Here is a 23460-nt window from a genome sequence, read left to right as displayed (position 1 = left end):
CCCTGTGCAGAACAACCAACTCCAAACTTTAATCCTTACCTCATACTTCTGGCATACGAAAACTCACTCAAAATTCATCACAGGACTAAATAAAACCTTAAACCTATGGCATTTCCAGAAAAAGACAGTAGAAAGTCTTTGTAACTTTTTATACATCAGTATAAGCATTCTAAACATCAAGACAATGAACAGGCCCCTTATACCCCAAAGTTTCGTTGGATTGGGCCAAGATTTCTTAGAGCAATAACAAAAACATGATCAATAAAAGAAAGATTTGATTACATTGGACTTCATCAAAATGAAAATCTTCTGTTCTTTTTTTAAATTAATTTCATTTATTTATTCATGAGGGACATAGACAGAGAGGGGCAGAGATGTAGGCAGAGGGAGAAGCAGGCTCCCTGCAGGGAGCTGGATACAGAACTCGATCCCAGGACCCCAGGATCACCACCCAAGCCAAAGGCAGATGCTCAACCACTGGAGCAACCCATGTGCCCTGAAAACCTTCTGCTCTTTAAGCGATTTTAAGAAGACAATGAATAGATAAGACACAGACTGGGAGAAAATGCTTGCAAATCATATATCTGTAAGACAGGACTTCTATCTGCGATACTGAAAGGACTCTCAAAACTCAATAATAAGATAAACAACCCAATTAAAAAAAACAAACAATTGAACAAAGAAGTTATATGGACAGGAAACAAACACATGAAGCTGTTGAACATCATTAATTATCAAGAAAATGCAAATTAAAACTACAGTGAGGTATCACCACGTAACTATAGAATAGCTAAAATTAAAAGAGACTTCAACCACCCCGTACGCTGGCAAGGGAGTGGATGAATTGGAGCTCCTACTGCTGGTGGGGACGTGATGGAAGGCAGATCAGTGGATCTGAGGATTGGATGTGTGTGAGGAAAGAATTTGAAAATGGCCTGTGTAGATGTTGGAGGGTGATGGATGTGTTCAACATCTTCATTACAGTGATGGTTTCACGGGCGTCTATACATGCCAAACTGGAAATCACGCAGTGTATTACACGTCATCTGGGTCTATATAAAGCTGTTTTAAAAAGGCTATGTGAAGTAGTCATTGTATGGCAGGCACAGTGCTAGGTTTTGGGGGAACTCAAAAATACATGGTTTTTGCCCTCACTTCAGTGGATTCTCTGTAGCTTTCGTGTTCTTTTAACTGGAAATTAAAATTCTAACCTAGTGTGTAAATAACAAGCTCTGGTTTTTTCCCTAGAGTTCCAGTCACTCCTGTTAAAACATTCCTTTATTTAGTCCTTGAAATGACAGGTTTCATCAGTGTCAGTTTGCCTCAGGATCCTAAGTGAAGCAAGTAGTTGAGCAAAAGAGGAAATCCTGCCAAAAGGGTGGATGGTTCCAGTTGGTGCCTTGTTCTTTCTGTCATGCTGTTGTGTTCTTGCTTCTGGTGCTTTGTTTCTCACTTCTTTACAGCCTACCCAGATGGCTTGGTCCTCTGAGGCCTTTGCTGCCCTTTGCCCCAGCACCTGACTCTGACCCCCGTGGCCAGTAGACTTAGGAGCTTGTGCTGTCGGATGGGTGAATTTCCAGGGTCATGGCCCCATGACTGGTTGGACCACCTTCTTCATTTTCTTTCTCCTGCAATAGGAAACAGAGACTACATCTACAAAACCATGAGTAGGTCTTGATTCCAGTTTGTGAATGTGATGTGTCTAGCCGAGGTAGGGTCTGGATTTCTTATGAAATAATCCTTTTTCTTGTGAGTATGGCAACTCAAAACTTTACCTAGCCCCTAGTGACTTTACCAATGGCCGTTGAACCTTAGTAGAATGGTTTTGAGAAGCATTTATAAAAATAATATTAATCTAGTTTAAAAACATTTTTTTTTCTCCTCTAGGAGGAAAATTGAAGACACTTGACTCAATCCCTTGTAAAGCAAAGAGCAAGGAGTATAAGAATTTATTCAGTAAATATGTAAGGAGACCATGTTGCATACTGTCCAATCTGAGGTCCTGTTGAGGTGGTGGGGACACTATTAATAATTAACTGGTATAGCGGGCGTAAACCAGAGTCCCCTGGCAAACCAGGCTGTGTGGTCACCCCTAAGAATGGCAAGTAAAAATGCTAGACTTCTGTTCCTAACTCTGTCACTTTGGGAGTGAGGGAAAGAAATGAACTACATGGAGGTGAGGGACAGCAGATGGGCAAGAAAGCCAGGCAGAGGAGAGATTTCAGAGGAGGGGGTAAAGAATGTGCAGACAAGAAAGAGGAAGAAGTGGGAGGGTAGAGGAAGTCACGCAGACACTTAGCACCATCCCTGGCACGAATGTGTGCTCCCCAAAAGGTAGCTGCCAGTCACATGTTCAATGCAGCTGTTGGCCCATTGAAACATTATTCTTTGGAGCAGGGGCATCCGATGTTCACACCTGCTCAGTGGTGCTGAATGCTTTGGTGGATTATCTGGCTCTTTTGGAAAACTAAAGTTTTTCAGATGAAAAACTAGGAAGCATTGAGGGGGGAATACAAAGGAGATCGAAAGCCAAAGGGCAGGCGTCTTGGGGGAAATAGAGAGTATTTCTTTAGGCTATGAGTCTGGCTACCTGTTGCCCAGATAGGCTGCTGAACAGGGGAAAGATCATGGGGTTTTTATCAGGCACCTCTGGATGTAAATCTTGCTGCCTCACTTATTAGAAATTACTTCAGGACCTCTGATTTGTATTTTTTCAACTTTAAAATGGGGGTAGTAACATTTAGCTCTTAACTATTCATTGAGGTATGGAATACAGAGAGCATATCATGGTAACTGGCAATTATTGGGAGTCAGTAAATACTAATTTCTTCCCCTATTTTAGTTTCAAGGGTGAGCTAGGAATAGCAGCATAGCATCTTAGGGCTAGATGGATAAGAGAATTTTGGTGTTTCTCAAAGTGTGTTCCATGGACCATGAATTTGGTGAGCTACTCATGTGAGTCTTGCCACACAGGATTCAGTCTTTAAATAGTTTTGGGGAAGCAGTGGGTGAAACAAAGTGAGTCTGGTTTACTGCAGGACTTCTTGTGGCCTTTCAGATGCCAGTGCCCCATGAATTTCTACGTGGGAGAAGAGAAGCCAGCTCTTTGTGAAGAAGCATTCCGCAATCCAGAGCGCTTCAATCCACAACTTGAACTTCTTTAAGTTGACAAACTGTGGGCCTGAGGCTTGGCTCTAGCTTACAAAAATATTTCCTTTGGCACCTTCAGTATCTATAAAAACTTGGCAAATTAGTTTCCAGGATTGAAAAATTAGAGGAATTTATAAGGAAATCTGGATTTTCTGATTCTCTTAGAGAATGGGAGGTTCAAAAACCCCAGTGGGTTCTGACATGGTGACCATTGGCCAGCGCTGTTCCATGTGGAGGGGAAGCTTGTCCCAGCCTTACAGAGTGGGTGTCACTAAGTCACATAAGCTGATGGGCCTGGGGTGTTGGGGTTGAGGACCCTGGTCTAGTTCAGCTCCTTTGGCTGGTGGGAAGAATAAATCCAAAATTCATGTAGTCCTTGGAATCAGGACAAGGTTCTTGGTCTTCTTTCAAAGGTCAAGGTGATAAAATGTTGTGTGACTGTGTTTATTTGCTTAGCATCATTTTTTGCTCTGCAGGCACAACTCCAAGAGCCCACCTTCTGCCTGGAGGCCAGTTCTTCTCCCCCTCTTTTTTGGGATCTGTGTGTCAGAGTTTATATGATTGGAGCAACTAGCTGTTGCCCCTTCTCTCCAGTGCACACAGAAGCCTGGGAACCACAAGTGGCCTTGGGCATGCCATTTGCTGATCCTGAGCACAGGAGAGGGCTTCCAGGCAGAGGTGGGAGGCTTCTCTGACTTTTCACTGTATCCACATCCCCCGCATATCCCATGCCAGGCAAGTGGAACTTTCTCATTGTTACAATATTGGCTCATTTGGGGGCATTTTTACTGCCAAACGTTGGAACAGATTGCTTCCAAAAGGGGAGAAATGGAGAGGTTGGAGAGTAGTTTTTTTAGTTTAATGGCATTCAATGTTTTCCTCGCAGGTTATCAGCCTATGGAGAAATGCTCAAATGTTATTTCAGGAAACCCAAACTTAAAGACATTTTTAATAGTGGCAACACCTTCATATTTGAGGATCCCTGTTTCCAAACACACACACACAACTCCCAAAAAAAATCAACCCCGAAAAACCAATCCCAAGCCATTCAAAAGCACACTGTAAATGTTTTCTGATCCTCTTGGGAGCAGATCTGCTACTTCACTTATCTTCTCAGATATGCTGCTGGTCTCCTTAGTGCTGCCCATTCCTGCAGAAGTATGAGATTTTGATTATTTTTAGCATGAAAAGGACACAGAGTTAACCAGGAGGTGGCTTAAACTATAAACCAATGAATTAGACCTCTCACTCTTACCCATCGATATGGTCCATGAACGCACAAACATTGTGTATCTCCTGGTTCCTCTGAGTTAAACCATCTAGTTTAACACAGTTCCCTATTATTCCTCCGTTAGACCCCCTTCTAATTAAAGTTTATGACTATATTGATAACTATTCTGAAAATTGTTGCACATGATAAATCAGACTCAGAGTTGGGTTATTATTCATCTATCTCCTCTCTAACCTAATTTAATCTGTTTTCCTACAGCACCTTTTATTTTATTTATTTATTTATTTATTTATTTATTTATTTATTTATTTATTTATTGAGAGAGTGAGAGCAAGAGAGTGTGAGCAGGAGAAGGGCAGAGGGGGAGAGAGAATCTTTAGCAGGCTCCATGCTCAGCACAGAGCCCAAAGTGGGGCTTGATCTCAGGACTCTTGAGATCATGATATGAGCTGAAATCGAGTCAGACGCCTAACCCAATGAGCTGCCCAGTTGCCCCCCATCAGCATCTTTTAAAACCAGAAATTCTTGTGAAATAGTTTCTGCTGCACAACATTAACTCTGTCATAGCAGAAAGAGAAAGAGATCATGCTGGCTCCAGAACATAAAGCTCTTGGCCAATCTAAAAGCTCAGAAAATACACTTACACGTTAGATCCTTATGTAATTCCGAAAAGATTGGTGTTTGGTTAGTTAAGAAAGAAATCCAAGTGCTTTTGAAGTACTTTTCAGTAAAAGATAGAAATATCACTGACACATTAAAACAAGACTGAAATAAAACCCCTCAAATACTAGTCATGTAATGAAGGATTTAGTTGTACCTGAAAACCTAGGAGAGCTACTGTAACTGAGCCTGAAACTTCCAGCTCTGAGCTTCCTGGCAGCCTAAGTAAGAAGAGAAACATAATGAATTACTTAGCTCTCATTATCTAATAGAAGAATCTCCATCAACTCATGTGGAACCCTAAGTGTTTTCCTAAGTTGAAGACCCTAGAACTTACCGTGTGGTTCTTTATATGGGACATTGTGGCACAGACCCTTGGGTGATAATACTGATAGTACTTTTTGACAGAGTGGGCTTTAGAAGTTGAAAAAAATAAACAATTCAGCAGGAATGCTAAGACTGTTTATGTGGTGGCTGAAGTGGACATCTGTAGGGTTTTTCTGCCCTGCTTCATTTCCCATCTTTGGTAACAGCATCCTGATCTCATTTTTGGGAATTATTCTGTCTCTCCTGTTGGGGTGGGGGGGGGTGGGCTCCATTTACTTTTGGGAGAGGGACTGGTATCTAAGTTAATCAGACACCCTCTCCCAAAACTGGGATCTGGAGCACGATGGCAAAAAGGCTGAAAGCCACCAAAACTGGTTATTCCGATCACCAAGTTCCATAGTCCTGCTGCACAGACCCCAGGAGCTTCTTGATCCCCGTCCTTTTGGAGCTTGGTCCTCCTGTCCTCCTTTCAATCTGGTATCACTCTGATAATCAATTTTCTTTCTTCTGAAGTGAGTTGGAGTTGGTGTCTACTGCTTGCAACCACAAACTCTGATATACAGGAAGGATTTTCCTTCCTGTTTGGCCTTTCAAATTCTGTGTCACAAAATGTTCTTATGGAGCAGAGCTTGGCGTGTGGAGAAAATTGAGACAGCCATGCTGAAGGGGTCTCTGAGATGCCAACCAGAAGGTCTCATGGACACGCACCTATCCTTTCTTGTGGGTACCCTTTCCTTTTTTTTTTTTTTAAAGATTTTATTTATTTATTCATGAGAGACACACACAGAAAGAGAGAGACATAGGCAGAGGCAGAGGCAGATGTGGGACTCAATCCCAGGACCCCGGGATCACGACCCAAGCCAAAGGCAGAGGCTCAACCACTGAGCCACCCAGGTGCCCCTATGGATAACCTTTCCTTGTCAAAAGTCTGCTTGCTCAACTGGGGGGTGAAGAAAGGATGCAGACATTTCTCTCCCTGGAATTCTTCACGCACATAGCCTTGTAAGTGCCATTGAACAGAAAGAATCCTCATCATCCCATAGTCCTGGCCCATCGCTGGAGAATGATTTTTGTCCTTGTTGTTTATAAGGGTGTAGCCCTGCTATTGGCATCTGCTATAAATCTTAAGGTTTTTATAACTTGGATGTCACTCTCACCTTTCTGCCAAATCTCTGTACTGAAAAAGCGGCCCATCATTTTAAGTAATGATGCTTTTACGACGTCCAAAACAAATAAAGTAGTGTGGGTACACACTATAAAATGAAGCCCTCTTGTCTCTGCATCTGGGGCAGAAATAGTGTCAGGGATGCAAACAGTCATTTGGGCCAAAATAGCCAAAGAGATGGAGTCTCAGGCTGAGTCTCGGTTCTCGAGAAACATTTGTTGTAGTTGTTGGTTAAAAATGTGAATGGCTCCGTAAGTTCACTCTAGGACAGTGTGGGCTCTTTTAGCCCAGAAAGTTAAATACGTCCGACTTTGGCAGCCCTGACCTTCGGGGTGGAGAATGTAGTTCACTAGTCTTCAAGACCTGCTTTGCCACTTTGATTTAATACAAGGCGGAAATCTTCAAAACAAAGCTCTCTGAATCCAGGAAAGTTCATCTGGCATCAGTTAGCTAGGGCATTAGCTGGGGCACCCCTCCTACCCCCCCTCCGCCACCCCTCTGCCCCCTCCCACACCCCACCCCCTTGTCTTTTCTCTAGGAGCTTGATGCTTTGTAGAAAATGAATGGCTTTGCAAAAGTGCAAATTTGGGAGAGCGTTGTACAACCAAAGAAAATTCAAATTAGCATTCCCCCTGTGGGAATCCTCTTGGGAAAATTGAAGTTATACTTAAATATTCACATTCAGAGGACAGCCAGTATGTGTTTTGGGATGTTGACACACTGAATGATACAGCTTGGTGGTTTTCGGGGAGTAAGGTGGTCCAGAGAAGGAAGAGCGCAGCGTCTAAAAAGCGCACTAATTGGTGTTTCCTTCCCTCTGTTGTGCTGGTGGTAAATAGCACAGGCTCAATGCTGATCTCTTTACTCCTTGGCCCAGAGAACTGACGTTTTTCTTCATAATGTAATTTAATGCCCTGGTTGGACAGAGGCTGGCCCGTGAGATATGTGTGTGCTCTGAACAGGAGGGGACGTGTGCTGGCAGGGTACCTTGGGGCAGGGCAAGCATTCAGCAAAAACTTGGAGGGAGTCTTCTGGAAGTAAAACCCAATTTGCAGGGATCTCTCTACTCAAAAGGTAGACTTGCTGGGTGATTTGGGATTTGGGGCCGGATCTGTGTTTGCTCCCTTTTGTGTGGATTCCCTTTTCTTTTCTCCTCTTGCTCTCCTCACAATGAATGGGAGTAAAGCTCTCTCCACTCCTGAATTTCTCTGAGCTGTCTTGCTGACTGCTGTAGCTTTCAGATATTTTTTTTTATAGCTCTCCCAGGGGGCGATGGCCACCTCTCCTTTCTCCTGTCTTCCTTTTCAGCAGCTAAAGGCTCTTGGTCGGCTGGATCACAGCTCAACTGGGTAAGTTTGACTGTTGCTTCAAAGCCATTGGTTTTTGGGGGGCTTTAAAAAAATTCTCACTTTTTGTTTTGGCTTATGGTTAAGAGCATGTGATCTCTGCCTTAGATGGCCATCAAAACTCGTTTATTGGGTTGTAGATGGAGAGGAAAAATGGATTCATTTCGATCCAAGGCCTGGAAGAATTGATAGACTGTTGATTGCTTGTAAAATGCACTTTAAAAAGTCCTTCTTGGAACTTAGCAGATGCCTGCTTTCATTATGTTAAGAAACTGATGCTATTTATCTTTCTTATTTCAATCATTGGCCCCTCTAAATAGGAAATTTAACTTTGATTCAAAGCTATTAATGCCTGCTGGTAAATAAGAAAATGCGTGATAGAGCAAATTATTTTTCATCTCTTGCATTTCTTATGGGCATCCCAGACTCAGGGGAATTTTTATGTAGCATAACAATTTCATAAGTGTTAACATGTTTTTTTAAACTTCACATTATAAATAGGAGCAGAAGCCTGCTTCAGAAATTTAAAACTAGATTAAAGTTGGCCAGAGCAGAAGGCAAAGTCATGGCTCTATTACAACTCACATCTTGGGGTTTTGGGTAGTCTACTGACAATGCGGTAGATTCAAATAAAATGCTCTTATTAGGGATTAATACATTTTGACCCGTGGATCTTGGAACTCGAGAGGGTCATGGAGTTGTTGTTGTTTTTTTTAAAGACATCTGTGAACCCTGGGGCACCTGGGTGGCTCAGTTGGTTAAGTGTCTGCCTTTGGCTTGGGTCATGATCCCAGGGTTGTGGGATCGAGCCGCATGTCAGGCTCCCTGCTCAACGAGGAGTCTGCTTCTCCCTCTCCCTCTCCCTCGCCCTCTCCCTCTCCTTCTGTTTCTCTCCCAGGCTTGTGCTCTCTTTCTTTCTCAAATAAAATAAACAAAATAAATAAAATAAATGAATAAATAAAATCTTGAAAAAAAGACATCTGTGAACTCCATGTGCATTTTCTATAGACCAAAAACATATACTTTGCAAATGTATCAACTACTTTTCAAATCTCGTGTGCTTTATTGAAAGACATATTTATTTAAAATCATTACTGATTCATGGTGACTTTTGGACTTTATGCATATTTTCAAGTACTGAATATCAAAGTGCTCTATGTGGTCAGCAGCACTGTGGACTTAAGAGGGATGTTGGCATTGAAGAGACACTGGCTTTGGATTTGTCAGGATGCGTCACCTCTTAAGTCCACAATGCATCATCCCTCTTGTTTATTTATTTCAACAAATGCTAGGGATCTTTTATTGTTGGGTGAGGAGCCAAACTGACTGAGGAGATGGGTCTAAAGAAGTGGTTCTTGTGCTTGAGAAGGGTTTAGTCGGTTAAATATAACACAGATTGCTGTTGTCATGGAGGAAACTTCCATCCTAAGATTGTGGAGGGCAAAAGAGGAGAGAGCCTTTGTAATATGTCCCCTTTGAGTGGGAACACGAAAGCTTCCCTTCACGTCCTACCCTGGGGGATGCTAATGTCTCAGGAAATGAGGACTGTGTGTGGCTGTATATTGGCTGGGAGAGCAGATATTTTAATTGGGCAAGTTTTTGCCTCAAACTGAGTCAGAGTTCTGTTATTAAGGTCAAAGGGAAAGATGGCAACATCACATCATCTTGCCACAGGTACCAACTTGAAAATAATGGCAGACATGGGCACTCTGACACCCTGAGATTACGTGAGTTTATTTGCCATTGAACCCCATGGGGTTCCCCCGTGGTCTGGTGCTGTCATGTTAAAATTGACACACAGTCCTCGGTTATGAACCGTTAGTTGATGCTGGTCCCACATGGTCTCAGATGGTTTTCCGGTCCATCTTTCGATAAAAGCATGTTGAGCAAGGGCATGTGTTGAAAATTGCCAGGATCACTGAAAATGGGAGACTCTCTTTGTGATTAAAATAAAAGTTTCCTCTAAGTATGCAGAAATTTAGAATTTTTATGTTTGTTTGGACAGATGTTATTTGGCTAATTTCTTCTTGGGGGAAAATGTTATTTAGTTGATACTGCTTGTTCTTTCGTCTCCTATCTCTGCACTTTTTTTTTTTTTTTTTTTACACATCGGATGTGAGAAGATTGTATGGAACGAGGCCAAATGAGTGAAGATGTTGGTGATTAGGCAGGTTTCCTTTCCTCCCTTCTGTAGCCAGTGTTTGTAAAAGATCTGTCCTTCTCAGATGCTAAGGAGTTGCTTTGATGCTTGGGTTCAAACTCATGTGCCATCTTCATGTCTCTACATCTTTTAATGCATCTTGGACCATTTCCCACATTTTGTGTGTTTTTATGTTTGATGCTTTCGCTAATGTTTCCTTAGTTTGAAATATCTTTCATCACTTGTATGCTCTGCCGAGGAGATCATACTCCTCCTGCAGCAGAAGAAACTGCCGTTCTTCTGCCTTTCTGACTCTCCAAGTGCAGTGAATCCTCCCCTTCTTCTAAGTGTCCACAGTTTGTGGCACTCATCCTGTTTATTTAGCTCATTCTAGTTTTTGTTTTTATTAGAGTTGCTTGTAGACTTCCATGTCCTAGAAGCCTCTGAGCCCTAGGGGCTGGGAACTGGGTCTTTTTTCCTCCCTGTTTATCCATTGCACCTGGCATAATACTTGGGAGGTAAAGCTGGAGCATAATGCAAGCCCAGTAAATATATTTATTTCTGTAGTGCTTCAGTGAACTAATGATATTTTATAATTTATTTGCTCTACCTTAAGTTCTTTGGAAGGAAAGAAGGGAGGTAGTATGGCATACGTGTCATTATAAGTCAGTGAGATGCTAAGAGTGGGGTTTGACTTTTGCATTAAGGGGAGAAAGGAGGGAGGGACACACACACAGAGAGAGATGCTTATATTTATCTTTAGAGCCAACTTTTAATAGGGAAGCACGCAACTCTATGAGTCTATATTAAATTCTCTAGAATATATCCTGTATCTCCTTGACATTTAAGTCAAAATATCATATATTTATCTTGTAGCTAAGTTATTGCCTGTTTACTGTAGGGATATTACCTGTTATATTTAGTTTCAGTAATGTGAGAGATGTCAACACTCAAGCTATTCATAAAAATAATAATTAAAATATAAAATGCAGAATTTGTTTTGTTTAGGGTTACATCTGTTTCTTGGTAATGGTTGAGTTTTAGATGGGAGAAATGTTTCGGTTGATTTTCCTTATATAAGATGAAATACTCTCCAGTTGAGCATCTTCAGGAAACCTGGAAGCCAGCTTGGTTTCCATTGACCAAATATGGCACACACTGACCCTCACAATAAATAATAGCTGTTGTGTATTGTAGCCCATTGAATAAAATAATTATCTCTGAGGCTATACTGATAGAGACTGATAGAAACAAATAAATAGGTGAGGAAGGAAAGCTCTTCCTTATTATACGATGTCAACTAATAAAGAAGGTGAGAATGATGGAGCTAGAAGACCACCATTTTGCAACCATCGTAATGATTGGTCCTGGCAAGCATCATTAGTGAATACTAAAACACGTGGATGGTTGTTTGATTTGGAACAGGGTTTTGACATAATCTCATATATAGTATGTCTCCACAAATTATCAATGGAAAAGAGGGAAAATTGTAACTTTTCAGTGAAGAAATCACGTGGGCATCACCTTAAACAAAGACTCAAAGTTAGCATCACCCGAATTGGGCAAACCGTTACTGGGTGTCTCCTGATACGGTGCACTGGGAAGTACCACTTGCATAGTATTCCTGTTTCGGGAGCATGTACTCTACAAAATAACTGGGACGTGCTCTTAGAAAATATAAATGCCAAGAAAGACAAAGAAAGGCCAAGACACTGTTCCAGAAAGGACAACTAAGTGCAGTACATGATCTTGAATTGGATTCTGGGCCAGGAAAATAATTGCTATAAAGGACTTCATTGACATGGTTGGTGACATACTTTTATGACAGTTATGCAAGAGAGTGTTCTTGTTCTTGAGAAATATATAACAGAACGTTTTAAGTGTGAAGTGGGGGGTGACATCTGTAGTCTGTATCTTCTCAAATGCATGTGAGGGAAGGAGGGAGGAAGAAGGGGAGTGAGCCGGAAAGAGAGGGGAGGAGGAGGGGAGAAAGAGAGACAGGAGTGGGGAGGAAGGGGAAAGGAGATGGGAAAGTGGGAGAAAGCGAATGAATGAGAGCGAGAATATACTGTAAAGGAAATGTGGTTGTTAAGTGTTGCTGGTTGGTAGATCTGGTAAAGGGTATAGCTATTCTTGCAATGTTTTGGGAAATCTAAAATTATTTCAGAATAAAATGCTAAACAAAAAACACATTACATAGACATGTTTGCAAATGCCATTTCTAATGGTTTGGGGCTGGTGGTAACTGAACTGTCTGAAGCATGAGGACAGGGGCTGTTCTGTTTCGTCCCTCACCATGCCCCCAGTGCAAAGCCCAGGGCCTGGCAAGAGTAGGCAGTTCACAAATATTTGTTTGATGGACACATGGATTGCAGGGCCTTATGATCTCTTGAGCTGTAGAATATGGATCTTGGCGCAATTGCAAATGCCAGTTGTGAGTACCTATTTGATGATTTTTGAGGTTCCCTTGCAGCTAGTTACGGCCATATAACAGGTTAATGGTAGCCAGTGGGATGTCAGCAGCAGTCTTACAGGGAGGGTACCTGCTTCTCAGGCCCTTTCTTGCTCTTTTCTGGTGGGAATGTGAATGCAATGCTTGAAGGTTGAGGGGCCCTCGTAGACCATCTTGGGGGAGCTCTGTGCTCTGGATGGGGTACAGAGGATAGGCAGTTGGGACCTTGATGCCTGGGAGCTGCCACACTAGCCGTCAGCTGCTTACCCCAGAATTCATTTATATGAGAGAGTAATAAACATCTGTCTTCTTTAAACTACTGCTATTTTGCCATTTCTTTCATTTGCAGCTGAAGCCCAACCTACACGATACACCGTACTCTCTAAAAATCATCACTCTTGAATTTTTGTTCCTCTGTGCAGCTTTGTATTCAGTTTGTCACATATACACATCGACCGTGGCAATTCTCTGGCCTTCTCTTCTTCTTTTTCTTTCTGTTTTCCCAGGGTAGTTTTCTTATTTTGATTGGGATTTTCTTTCTGTCCTTGAGTTGGTGGGTTAGAATCTGGGGCTTGGGGGACGTCACATGCTGAGGGCACCCTCCTTTCTCCCCTGTCATAACAAACCTTCTCCGTTTTGCAAATTGCTAAATTGGCCTGAGAAGATTGTGAGAACTGGCTTTCCTTTAGGAGATTTCTTGTTCTGACAGACCCAGCTGGGGACCGGATGTGCAAAGGTAAGCACTTGCGATAATCAGAAAATAGGAAATTTTAACTGTTTCCAGTTGCCAAAAACATTTTGCTTCAGTGGAAGGGTTCGGAGCAGGTTTTAAAAGTGCTCCTCCTGCCTGGTGAGTTTTGTTTAGCACAGCTTTGTACTTCTTGGAATCCACTCATGTTTTTACTTGTCCGGCGGCCGGGTCTTCCTTTGGAACTATTTATTGCCACGAAGGTTTGTGGTGCATCCAGCCCCACAGATAATAAATGGGTGTGGGTGCCCACAGCACAACATAAATAGAGGCGCTGACTTACAGCTTGTTTATTGTTAGACTGGTATGTAAGCAGCAGAGCTTTAACTCCCCAATTATGTGTGTGTCTGTTTCTGGGCTGTGGAACTCAGGAACTTGAAAATGGAATTTGTATGATGTTCAGTTATTTCCTTTAAAGGACTTCTTTTTTAGGTGTTATGTGAATGAAGATTGTATTGGTTTACGTAGTGCCCATGCTCCTCCTATTTCATGACCTGGAGGCTCTGCAGTACAAGGGTCATTCCTTCCAGTGGGCTCTACTGACTACTGGTGCTCTGGCTAATGTCAGTCTGAGAGATGCTTGAAGATTATATTTGGAATTGCTATGGGTGAGGTCCACAGCTCTTTAAACTCCAAATAGCCTCGGGCAGGAATCAGTGATGGCTATCATATGCAAATTTGATCGCATTCCTACAGAACAGAGAACAAATAACTTATTTGTCTGGAGTCACCTGATGAAGTCCCTGTCAGTTGGGTCTGCCAAACCAAACAACAAAGGAAACCCAGCAACCAGACAAACTGGAACCAAAATGTAGATGGTTGCATGAAATATTCCCTGGGCCCCAGTGAGCCTGGTGTGATGGGGATGGGGTGAGACTGGGAATCAGTATGTTTTCATGTGAGTTTCATGTAGGTTTCAGCCCCCATTACGCAGTCTCACTGCGACCTTGGGCAAGTCACATTAACTTCTGAGCCTCAGTTTTCTCATTCAGCAGAATGAGTCTGGTACTAGAGTTCTACATAGATGAAAAGGTGTTTTGTAAACTGGGAAATAGACTCAAGTATTATTTAGCAGTGAGCTAATTAAAAGTGGTATTGCCTTCCCCCTATGAGCTGCAATGCTGATTTTCCTGGTAGGGAACCCTGCAGTTTCATGATCTAAGTAATCGTTAAGAATTTGTCAGAATATTTGTATGATCTGCAGAAATAGACTCTGGTTAGAATGAGTAACATTTCCATACTTTAAGGATTACTACTGTTAGTGAAAAGTTTTGAGAGTAATTAGGCAAAGCAAAATTGCCTTTCTCCCTTGTCCATGAGCGTCTGTGGACACCTGTGGCGTTTACTAGGAAGCTTGGGGTGTTGCAAGAAGCATCATTTTCATCTTGGCCCTGCTTGGGATAGAGGGGCATGTATCCAAAGGAGAAGCTTTATGAAGTCGTGTGTTCCAAGCTGAATTCAGAGGAAAAGCAGTGCTAGAGACTTAGTCATGCAGAAGAGTTTCAGACTGCAGGTGGGTTTTTGAGAGTGTTGTCAAGGAAGAGATGCAAATGCCATAATTAGTTTGGACAGCTCTTTTAAGTGTAAAGAAAAACATGTCTACTGGCAGAGATGGAATTTGTTACACGACAGATCTATATGTGGGATTTTGATCTTAGACAATTGAAAAACAAGTAACATTCTGTTTATAGTATCTGAAGCTTCTGGTAATGGAGTTTTGAGGTTCTCCAGGATGGTTTCCCTGCCTCCGTAAGCACCAAAGTGTCTAGTGCCATGGCAGATTCATACCTAACATTGCCAGAAACAAAACACAGATTGGGGAGGATTTTGTAGGAAGCCTCTGATGGGAATTTAGAGAACAAAATCTGGGAAATGAGGTTCTTAAGAGGAAGTTGAGAAGGAAGATGATGTAGTTTCACTTTGAAAAGAGTAGAGAATTGCTTTTGCTGAATAGAAAAAGTGTTAAGATTACAGGGATTGAAAAAAATATTTTGTATTTGTAATAAAGCATTATTTGGGCAACTAAATACAGATCAATGGGAGAGAAGATAATTGGTCATTTTAGGAGAAGTTACATAATTTTGATGAGTTAAAATGAGGAAAAATTAAAGGATTTTGTAGGGTTGAATCTTTTTTTTTTTTTTTTTTTTTTTTTTAAGAAGTGGTCTGTGAGTCAGGATTTCAGGAAAGAGGGTCACAAATATTTGTTGGTGAAAACAGTCATATTTGGTAGCTTTGAGGGGATGCCCTGCAGATAGACTTGATTCCGGTGCTAGTTTTCACAGCTGGTTGCAATTGTTTGGATGACAATAAGAATCAGGGATCCTGGGTTCTGTATTTGAAAAAAAAATGATGCTTAAAAGTTTGGGGAAAAAAGTTTGGAAATTTGGATTGTGGTGAATGTTTGACAAGAATCCCTGATTTCGCTGCCTTAAACTGGGATCCCACGTCTCACTAATCTGGTGGTTAAATAAGGTTGCACTAATTTTCTGTTGAAAACTAGAAGGTAACATATTTTGTTTACACAATGCTAGTTTTTGCTTTATTCTTATGTTTATATTAGAAATGAGTAATTTAGTCTCAGAGAAAATACACGTGGGGCTTTCTGCCAAGACCCAATGCCAAATGTGAGTTTTGTGATTAAAGTATCCAATATTAATCTTTGCTCGACAAAACCAAATGAAGTTCTTAAAAATTTTATATGATCTGAAAAGAAAGCATTATAACTAAAATGTAAGATCTAGGAAGAGTTGAGAGTTGCTAAATTGGGCTATGACCAGTACAGATGTGACCTTCATCTTGTAAAACGAAAAGATTTTCAGTTCTCTTGGTATTAGAGGAATGCAGATAAAGGTGACTGTAATTATGATTCATACTGAGTCTCCTTGTTTGATTGTTGTCCTTGGGGCTGAGATTTGCACTGAGGCCAATATTTTGCTCCATTCTTGTTTTTTGTTTCTGGGCTTTAATATGCAAATACTGCATATCTGTAGAATGTTAGCCACAGAAATGTAAAGATGATATTCATTTATAAATTCAGTAAATGTTTATTGAATACCTCCTGTGAGCCAGATACTATGCTGGGCATTGTCTTTGTCTTCTGGGAGCTCACAGTCTTGAGATCACAATAGACATATGAACATGTAATTATGGTACTGTAATCCAACAGAGAGGGGCAATTGTGAACCCTGTCCTAGATGGAAACCCTTCACGGAGGAGGAGATGTAAGCTATTTGAGGATAAATAGGCATTGGTTAGGTAGAGAGGTTAAGTAAGAGCATGGGCAGAGCTGGGAACTTGGGCTTGTCCAGACAAGACTGAGCACACCACGTGAGGCTGGAAAGTAAGGGGGGGACTGGGGTGAAGGAATGTAGAAGCCAATCTGTAGCGAGGCATGATTGGGAAGGAAGGGTCTCATATGGGCACTTTCTGAGCATGGACTCCATCTTTTAGGCAGTGGGAACCCCCTGGCAGTTTATGGGAGGCAAAGGTGAAAATGTATTGGTTTTAGGAATATTATTCTGGTGGTGACATGGAAGATGAATTAAAAGCAGGGAAATGAGGAGGCTGTTAGAAATGGTGCAGGAAAAAGGGGATGAAGGTATCATGCAAAATAGTGACTGCTGGGGGTCAGGGGGTAGCAGAGGTATGAGTGACAGGTATGCAGCAGAATGGATTGACAGTAAGGTAGGGAGGAGAGAGAATGCGAAGGATGATATTGAGGTTTCCGGTCCAGGCAGCTGAATGGAACATCATGCTACATATGGAGGCTGCTGGGATCTGTAACTGAAGGGGCATATTTCAGGTGGCAGTGGGATATGGTGGGGGCAGAATCACGAATTGTCCTTTCAGACCTGTAACTATTTTAGCTTGTGGGCATGCAGTTCTAGTTGTTATGTGGAGTACGTGAGTCACAGCAAGTGGTGTGAGTTTTGATTTTAGCTGGCCTCTAATTAGGCAGAACAGGAAAACTATATTTTAGTTGTTGGATTAAGTTTTTTTTCTACCTCCTGATCTAAAGGCAAAGATCTCTGCCTTTAAAAATAACTATTTACTGAACAATAACTCCGTATCTGCTCTTGTGCTTGAGAGGTACTTGTTGTTGCAGATATTTTACGGGGAAGGAAACAGATGCTTATAGAGGACAAGTTTGCCAAAAGTGATAAAGATGGAATCAAATCAGGTCTGCATTATATAGAAGCATATTCTTGTATTTGATTCTTGAAAAATGATAACTCTTATGGAAAAATTATTGAAAAAAGATTCCATTTTAACTGCAGCAGATACATCATAAGGTATTTTGGTTCTTATTTGGACATTTAGGCCAGTTATTAAAACTTTTCTGCCCATCTGCAAATTTTGTATTACTTAAAAGCTCACCGATGCCTCAGAATAAATATAGTTTGAGTATTTTTTGGAATTATATTGGAAGAACATCTTGAAAACCTATGCTCACGTCGGCAATGATTTTCCTTTTATTTTATTTGTGCAAAACTCAGATTTTCTGTGGTTAGGTAAATAGCATTTCATAGTCTTTATTTCTGGGTAAAATAATTTTTTTCCTTCAACTGAGGGCAAATCTGAACTAGACTCCCTCCTACCAAAGAATAAAAACCAAACTTCCACATGTTCAAGGTGATTAGTCCATAGCTCACCAGCTTTTTAAAGCAAGAAATCAACATTCCTGTTAACCATAGAATGACAGAAGAATCCAGATTCCTAAACTGTATCATCTAACATGTTCAGTGTAAAAGAAAAAATCTGGCAGGAAAATGTAATACATAGCCAAGAGAAGAAGGAGTCAATAAAAATAGACCCCAAGAAGACATAGATGTTGGAATAGTAGGAAAAGACTTTAAAGAAGCTACTATAAATATGTTTAAAGAATGAAAATTTTTGTTATAAGGAGTGAACAGTAGAGAATCTCCATAAGGAAATGGAGACCATACAAAAGAACCAAGTGGAATCTCTAGAATGGAACAATAAAATATCTACAATAGAAAATTTTGCTCTATGGACTTAATCATGGATTGAAGAAGGAAGAGGAAAAGGTCAGTGAACTTGAAAACAGATCAGTAGGTATCAATCCATTTGAAGAACATGGAAGAAAAAAGGAAAAGACTGAAAAAGCTTAACAGAACCTCAGCAACTTGTGATACACATCAAGCAGTACAGGATACGCGTGTAATTGCAGTCCCAAGAAGAGAAGAAAGAGACTGGGGCAGAAAAAAATTCAACAAATCATGTTTAAAAATTTCCCAAATTTAGTGAAAAATATTAAAAAAAAAATTTTTTTTTTTTTTGGAGAGGGAGAGTGGGGGTGGGGGTGGGGGGACAGAGGGTCAGAGGGAAAGGGAGAGACAGACTCTTAAGCAGGCTCCATGTCCAGTGCAGAGCCCAACACTGGGCTGGATCCCATGACCCTGAGCTCATGACCTGAGTTGAAATCAAGAGTCAAATGCTTAATTGACTGAACCACCCAGGTCCCCTTGAAAAATATCAATTTACAGTTCCAAGAAACTTAGCAAATCCTAGGTAGGAGAAACCCAGAGTAAAGTACACTTAGGCAAATCATAGTCAAAGTACTGATAATTAAAATCATGAGAATTATCGTGAAAATGACTAGAGAAAAGCAATTCGTTACATAAAGGGAACTGTGCTCTGAATGATCACTGACTTTTCATCAGAAATAATGGAGAGAAAGACACTATGGCAAGTAGTGAAAAGAAAAGAATACTCTGTCAACCCAAAACTTTATATCTGGGGGAGATATACCATGAATATGAAAACAGGATTTTCTGCTTACGAGTAATTTGCTTACCTCTGAGCTGAACCAAGTGAAACAGATCTGTACTTTACAGATTTTAATTGATTTTACTTTAGTAAATCGAGAAGTTCTCTGAGAAAGATACCACATTCATCAATTTCCAAGCTTTCTTCTTTAATACCATAAATCATTTCTTCACAGGATGTCTTAGGGGATTAGCTTTATTTGTAAGATGCTTCTGGAAATATGAAACTTCAGGAATGGAAAATGACATTACTTATTGTTCATTTTTATGTTCAGGATATCTTTGGGATATAGTGATTTGGGGAAATTATTGGCAGTGTATCTATATCTGTAACAATGAAAATGTGAAGTCTTACCTACCTTGAATTTTCTTCCTTCTAATAACACATTTTTAGGTTGAATGGCTTTGGGTGGTTGCCAGGTGAAATACTGTCCAGCAGGGCTAAATTGTCCAATGTTGCCTCTTTAGACCCTTTTAAGTCTAGATGAAAATAGGGCTCCCACCTAGAGTTCTCAGTGCATATTTTAGGAGCATAATAGTACCAGGAATATAGGTTGAGTTGGATTGCAGTGAAATTACTACCCTTTGTATCTCTGTCTTATGAGTACTTACCTGTGCTCTTATGTGCAGTTTAATCATGAAATTTTGTAAATTAATGCTACAGTAAATGCAATTTGTATAAAGGTAGTCAGAACTACATTATAAATGATGTGAGCCATCTAGCTCAAATGAAGTTTCAACTTCTTAAAATAATTCATTGAAGGATCAAGTGGCTTAGGTTTCATTGCTACTGAGCAACATGACCTTCTCTTTGAATATATTTGCAAAGGGAGCTTAAGTGATCATGATTCACAAGGTTTGTTTTGAATTTGTTGCTTGTCCTCCTCTCTTATTTCTCAGTCTGGTTCTAGGAGTCTAACATATTTCCTTTCCATGGCTGACTTTGAACCCTCCCCATGGACCACACTAAGGCTCTCCCACTGCGTTAGCACTGGTTGACAGATGACTGATTGTGCTTGTCTTCTTGCTTGTGGCAGTTAAGGAGATGATGCAGATTCGTCTCCCTTTCTCTGTCTTGTTTCCTCCAGAAATTTGTCGGTCTCAGTCTCTTTTCCCTCTAAGTCAAAGATGCCTAACTATAGAAGAAACTTCTAGAGCAGAAATTCTCTAACTGGTGATCCCCAGACCTTCAGCACCAATCACTTGGAAACTTGGTAGAAATGCAAAGTATTGGGTCCTCCCATGGATGTCCTGAATCTGACACCCCAGAAGCAGGGCCCAGCAATCCATGTTTTCACAAGCTCTCCCAGCGATACTGAGTCTTGCTGAAATTTGGGAACCACTGATCTACATTAAGGAAACATTTTTGAATAGTTTTTCTGTCCTGCTGGTTATTCAACAACAAAAGTAAAAAGCAGAACCCAAGAGTTCTTGGTGCCGGTAGTGTGGGCTGTTGGATGAGTTCCTTTCAAGCCAGATGAAATACTTTCAATAATACCAATAACAATAATTAGTAATAATAAAGAAATAATAGAAACTAATATTTATAGTGCATTTTCCATGGGCCAAACCCTTTGCCTGCCTTATCTCCACTAATAATTACCATATTCCTGAGGTCAGTACTGATGTGATTGCTGTTTTACAGCGAAGAAACAGGTTTAAGGAAGAAGTTGGCCAAGGCTGAGGTATTCAGTAGGACAGCCAGGATTATGATGCTGGTCAGACTAGCACAACAATGTCATGACCCACTTGGTAATGCTATCTGAGACTTTGGGCAGTGCCTCTCTCTTCCTGTCCCAGCCTGTATCTCCTGGGGAGGCTGGAGACCTATTTGTAAATGCAAGAAGTGGAGCCAAAGTTCATGTCATTACAGATAAGCTCATGTCTTACTTACTTAGTTGTGATTTGCCCCGCTCTCCCAAATTAATATCCAGAGCTACTTTGATCAAGTCCAGTGGTTGTGGCACACACATTCTTTATAGCCTGTTTTCTTTCAAAAGTTGATCTCATTCTGGAAGTAACCAATTCACTGACCTTTTATCTTTGGGTTCTGCTTTGTGGTTTTTGAAGCTTTCCAAGATCAACTGAGCAATGATGTGGTTTGGCATTTTAAACAGTTAATACAGTATCAAGCTGGATGATTTTGAAAGCAATTAATGCTTGAATGAAGTCCTTATCCTACTGAGTCATGTTCTCCCTTAAAAAAAAAAAAAAAACTTTATTGGATGATTAGAGGCAGCCTTTCAAATTCCATTCCTGGTAATTGAGGGATTTATTTTACCTCCAAGATAGTTTTGTTTTCTTGACCAACAAGGAAATAGAATGTTTTAAAGAAGTAAAACCATATTAAATGGAGAGAAAAAGGGCTCTCCAAATTGAAATTTAATATCATCGTTTTTTAACATGAAAGCAAGAACTTAAATGAACCTTCAAAGTTACTAATTAATTTGACGCTAGCTCCACCCCTCCACCGTGTAGCTTCTATTTAGTAGAGGAGTCTAAAAGAAGGGCATTAATTAAAATTGGAATGATTAATTTTATTATGTGTAAGTCAGAATAAATTAATTCCAATGTCAGTATAAATTAACTCCAATGTTAATAATTTCATAGACCTCCTTTCCATGGTTTGCTTCAGTAATTGAGAGTTTATCAGACATTCCTAAGGATTCAGAAAAGCCTTTGTGGGGGGAGCGGTAAGGGTGGGGTGAAGGACATACAAGTGTATAGATACTTAAGAAATGTCACTTATACTTCAAATTCTTATTTATGTTAGGGTAGCCTTCAGTTTTTAAGCAAAATACTTAGGATGATAAAAGTTTCTCCTTTCTCTCCCACTGCATTTAGGTACATTTTCTCTTTTACTCTTAAACCACACACAGGTGGAAACAGCTGTGCCCTTGCCTGGGATTCAAAGACTGTTCTTTTTTTTTTTTTTCTCTATTGCACAAAGTGGGTCCTTGCAAATTATTTCTACATATCCAATCAAAATTGTGTACTATTTAGAGAATAATGTTTGTTGGGGCAGTTTGGTATGGCAGTATTTTTAGAGGAAACTCTTAAATGAATAAAAATGGTAAGAGGAGCTATGCCTATAACATGTATTTACTGTTATTTTCTTTTCACCCAAGTCATTCAGAACTGTAGGGCTCCTTTTATGGGTTGACTACTCATCCTGCAAAACTGACAAATGTTGGTGACTGAATATTTTCTCTTAAATCCTTTAATGTACTCACAGAATGAGTAAACATTTGGAATTGGTTTCGATTATTGTTCTCTGGATGTAAAGAAGATTCCTTAGTTCCCACCTCCCACCAAGTTCTTCTGTTCATATTAACATTTTAGTATTGGGTGAGATTTTACAGTATTTCAAAAACCCGTACATTGTGATCTGTATCAGGGGTCAGCAATTTGTGTGTGTGTTTGCAAAGGGCAGGGCAGTATTTTAGGTGTTGTAGGATGTAGAGTTACTCTGCTGTAACTTTTTCCCAAGGTAGTGTGAAAACAAGCTATAGACCGTACATAAACAAATGGACGTGGTTGGGTTTCAATAAAACTTTATATATATAATAACAAATGGTGGATTAATTTGCTCAGAGCTGCCTATTTCTCTGTCCTCCCTAATTGTTCTTCATACATTTCAGCCTATTGGCCCATTCCTTCTACTGGAAGAGGAACATGTGCTTTCCTTCTTCCCCATCTTTGCTCAAGATGCTCCTTTACCCCAAATGCTGACTTATCTATTCATGGAGAATGCTGCTCCTGGCCAGGATGTGAACGTGACCTGACTGTAAGCCTCCACTTCTCACTGATAATCAAGGTTTATACTTTTGATCTGATGAGCTGCACTGGGCTTCTCCTTCCTTCTTTACTTTTCCAGGAAGATCCCTCCTGAAGTTCCACTGCTGACAGTAAAAGGTGACCTTCTCAGGTACAGGAGGCTGTTCCTCGAAGGGGAGAAGCAGCAGTGGGGCTCTTGGACACAGAGCTTGGGAGAGAACCATCTCCCTGAAGCTCCAGCTGACCACTCTATTTGCAAATGGCATCTCCCTGTCCCTCTGAATCCCCTAGATGTTTCTGGACCTACCTTCATGAGATGCCTCCTGCTTCTCCCTCTTCATCCTTTTGTTACTTGCTTTTCTCTGGGGTAAGTTTATGTTAGGGAGACCCCTGTGCTTAAAACATGGCCTCATTCTTACAAGTTTATACCTGAATTGACCCCTTCAGTGGCTGAACTCTAGGTACCTGTTTTTTTTTTGTTGTTGTTTTTGTTTTTGTTTTTGTTTTTTTTAATTTTTAAAGCTGACACACATTGTTAATTTGTTCATAGAGTAAATTGTTTATAGCCTTGTTCAGGTCACCTGTGGGATGATAGGCTATCATCAGCTCTCAAGGAGTCTTGTTCCAAGGTCTTTTTCTCCAAAATATAAGCTTTGGTTTTCCACTCCATTG

At 40.6% G+C, this 23460-nt stretch overlaps 1 protein-coding gene across 3 annotated transcripts in view; it reads left to right on the top strand.

Annotated features, from left to right (window-relative positions):
* PID1 (phosphotyrosine interaction domain containing 1) overlaps window positions 1-23460 on the top strand; it is a 226057-nt gene that overhangs the window by 10336 nt on the left and 192261 nt on the right. Inside the window, exon 2 of one of the 3 annotated variants that reach the window (XM_038574061.1) lies at window positions 22653-22798. The exons of the other annotated variants lie outside the window; for them this stretch is intronic. The gene's annotated coding sequence lies outside the window, so the exon portion shown is untranslated. The remainder of the gene's footprint in view (window positions 1-22652; window positions 22799-23460) is intronic. 3 annotated transcript variants of the gene reach the window in all.

This window comes from Canis lupus, chromosome 25 (genome assembly GCF_011100685.1).
Source record: "Canis lupus familiaris isolate Mischka breed German Shepherd chromosome 25, alternate assembly UU_Cfam_GSD_1.0, whole genome shotgun sequence".
Lineage (NCBI taxonomy): Eukaryota > Metazoa > Chordata > Mammalia > Carnivora > Canidae > Canis > Canis lupus.
This window is presented reverse-complemented; position numbering and strand designations above follow the sequence as displayed.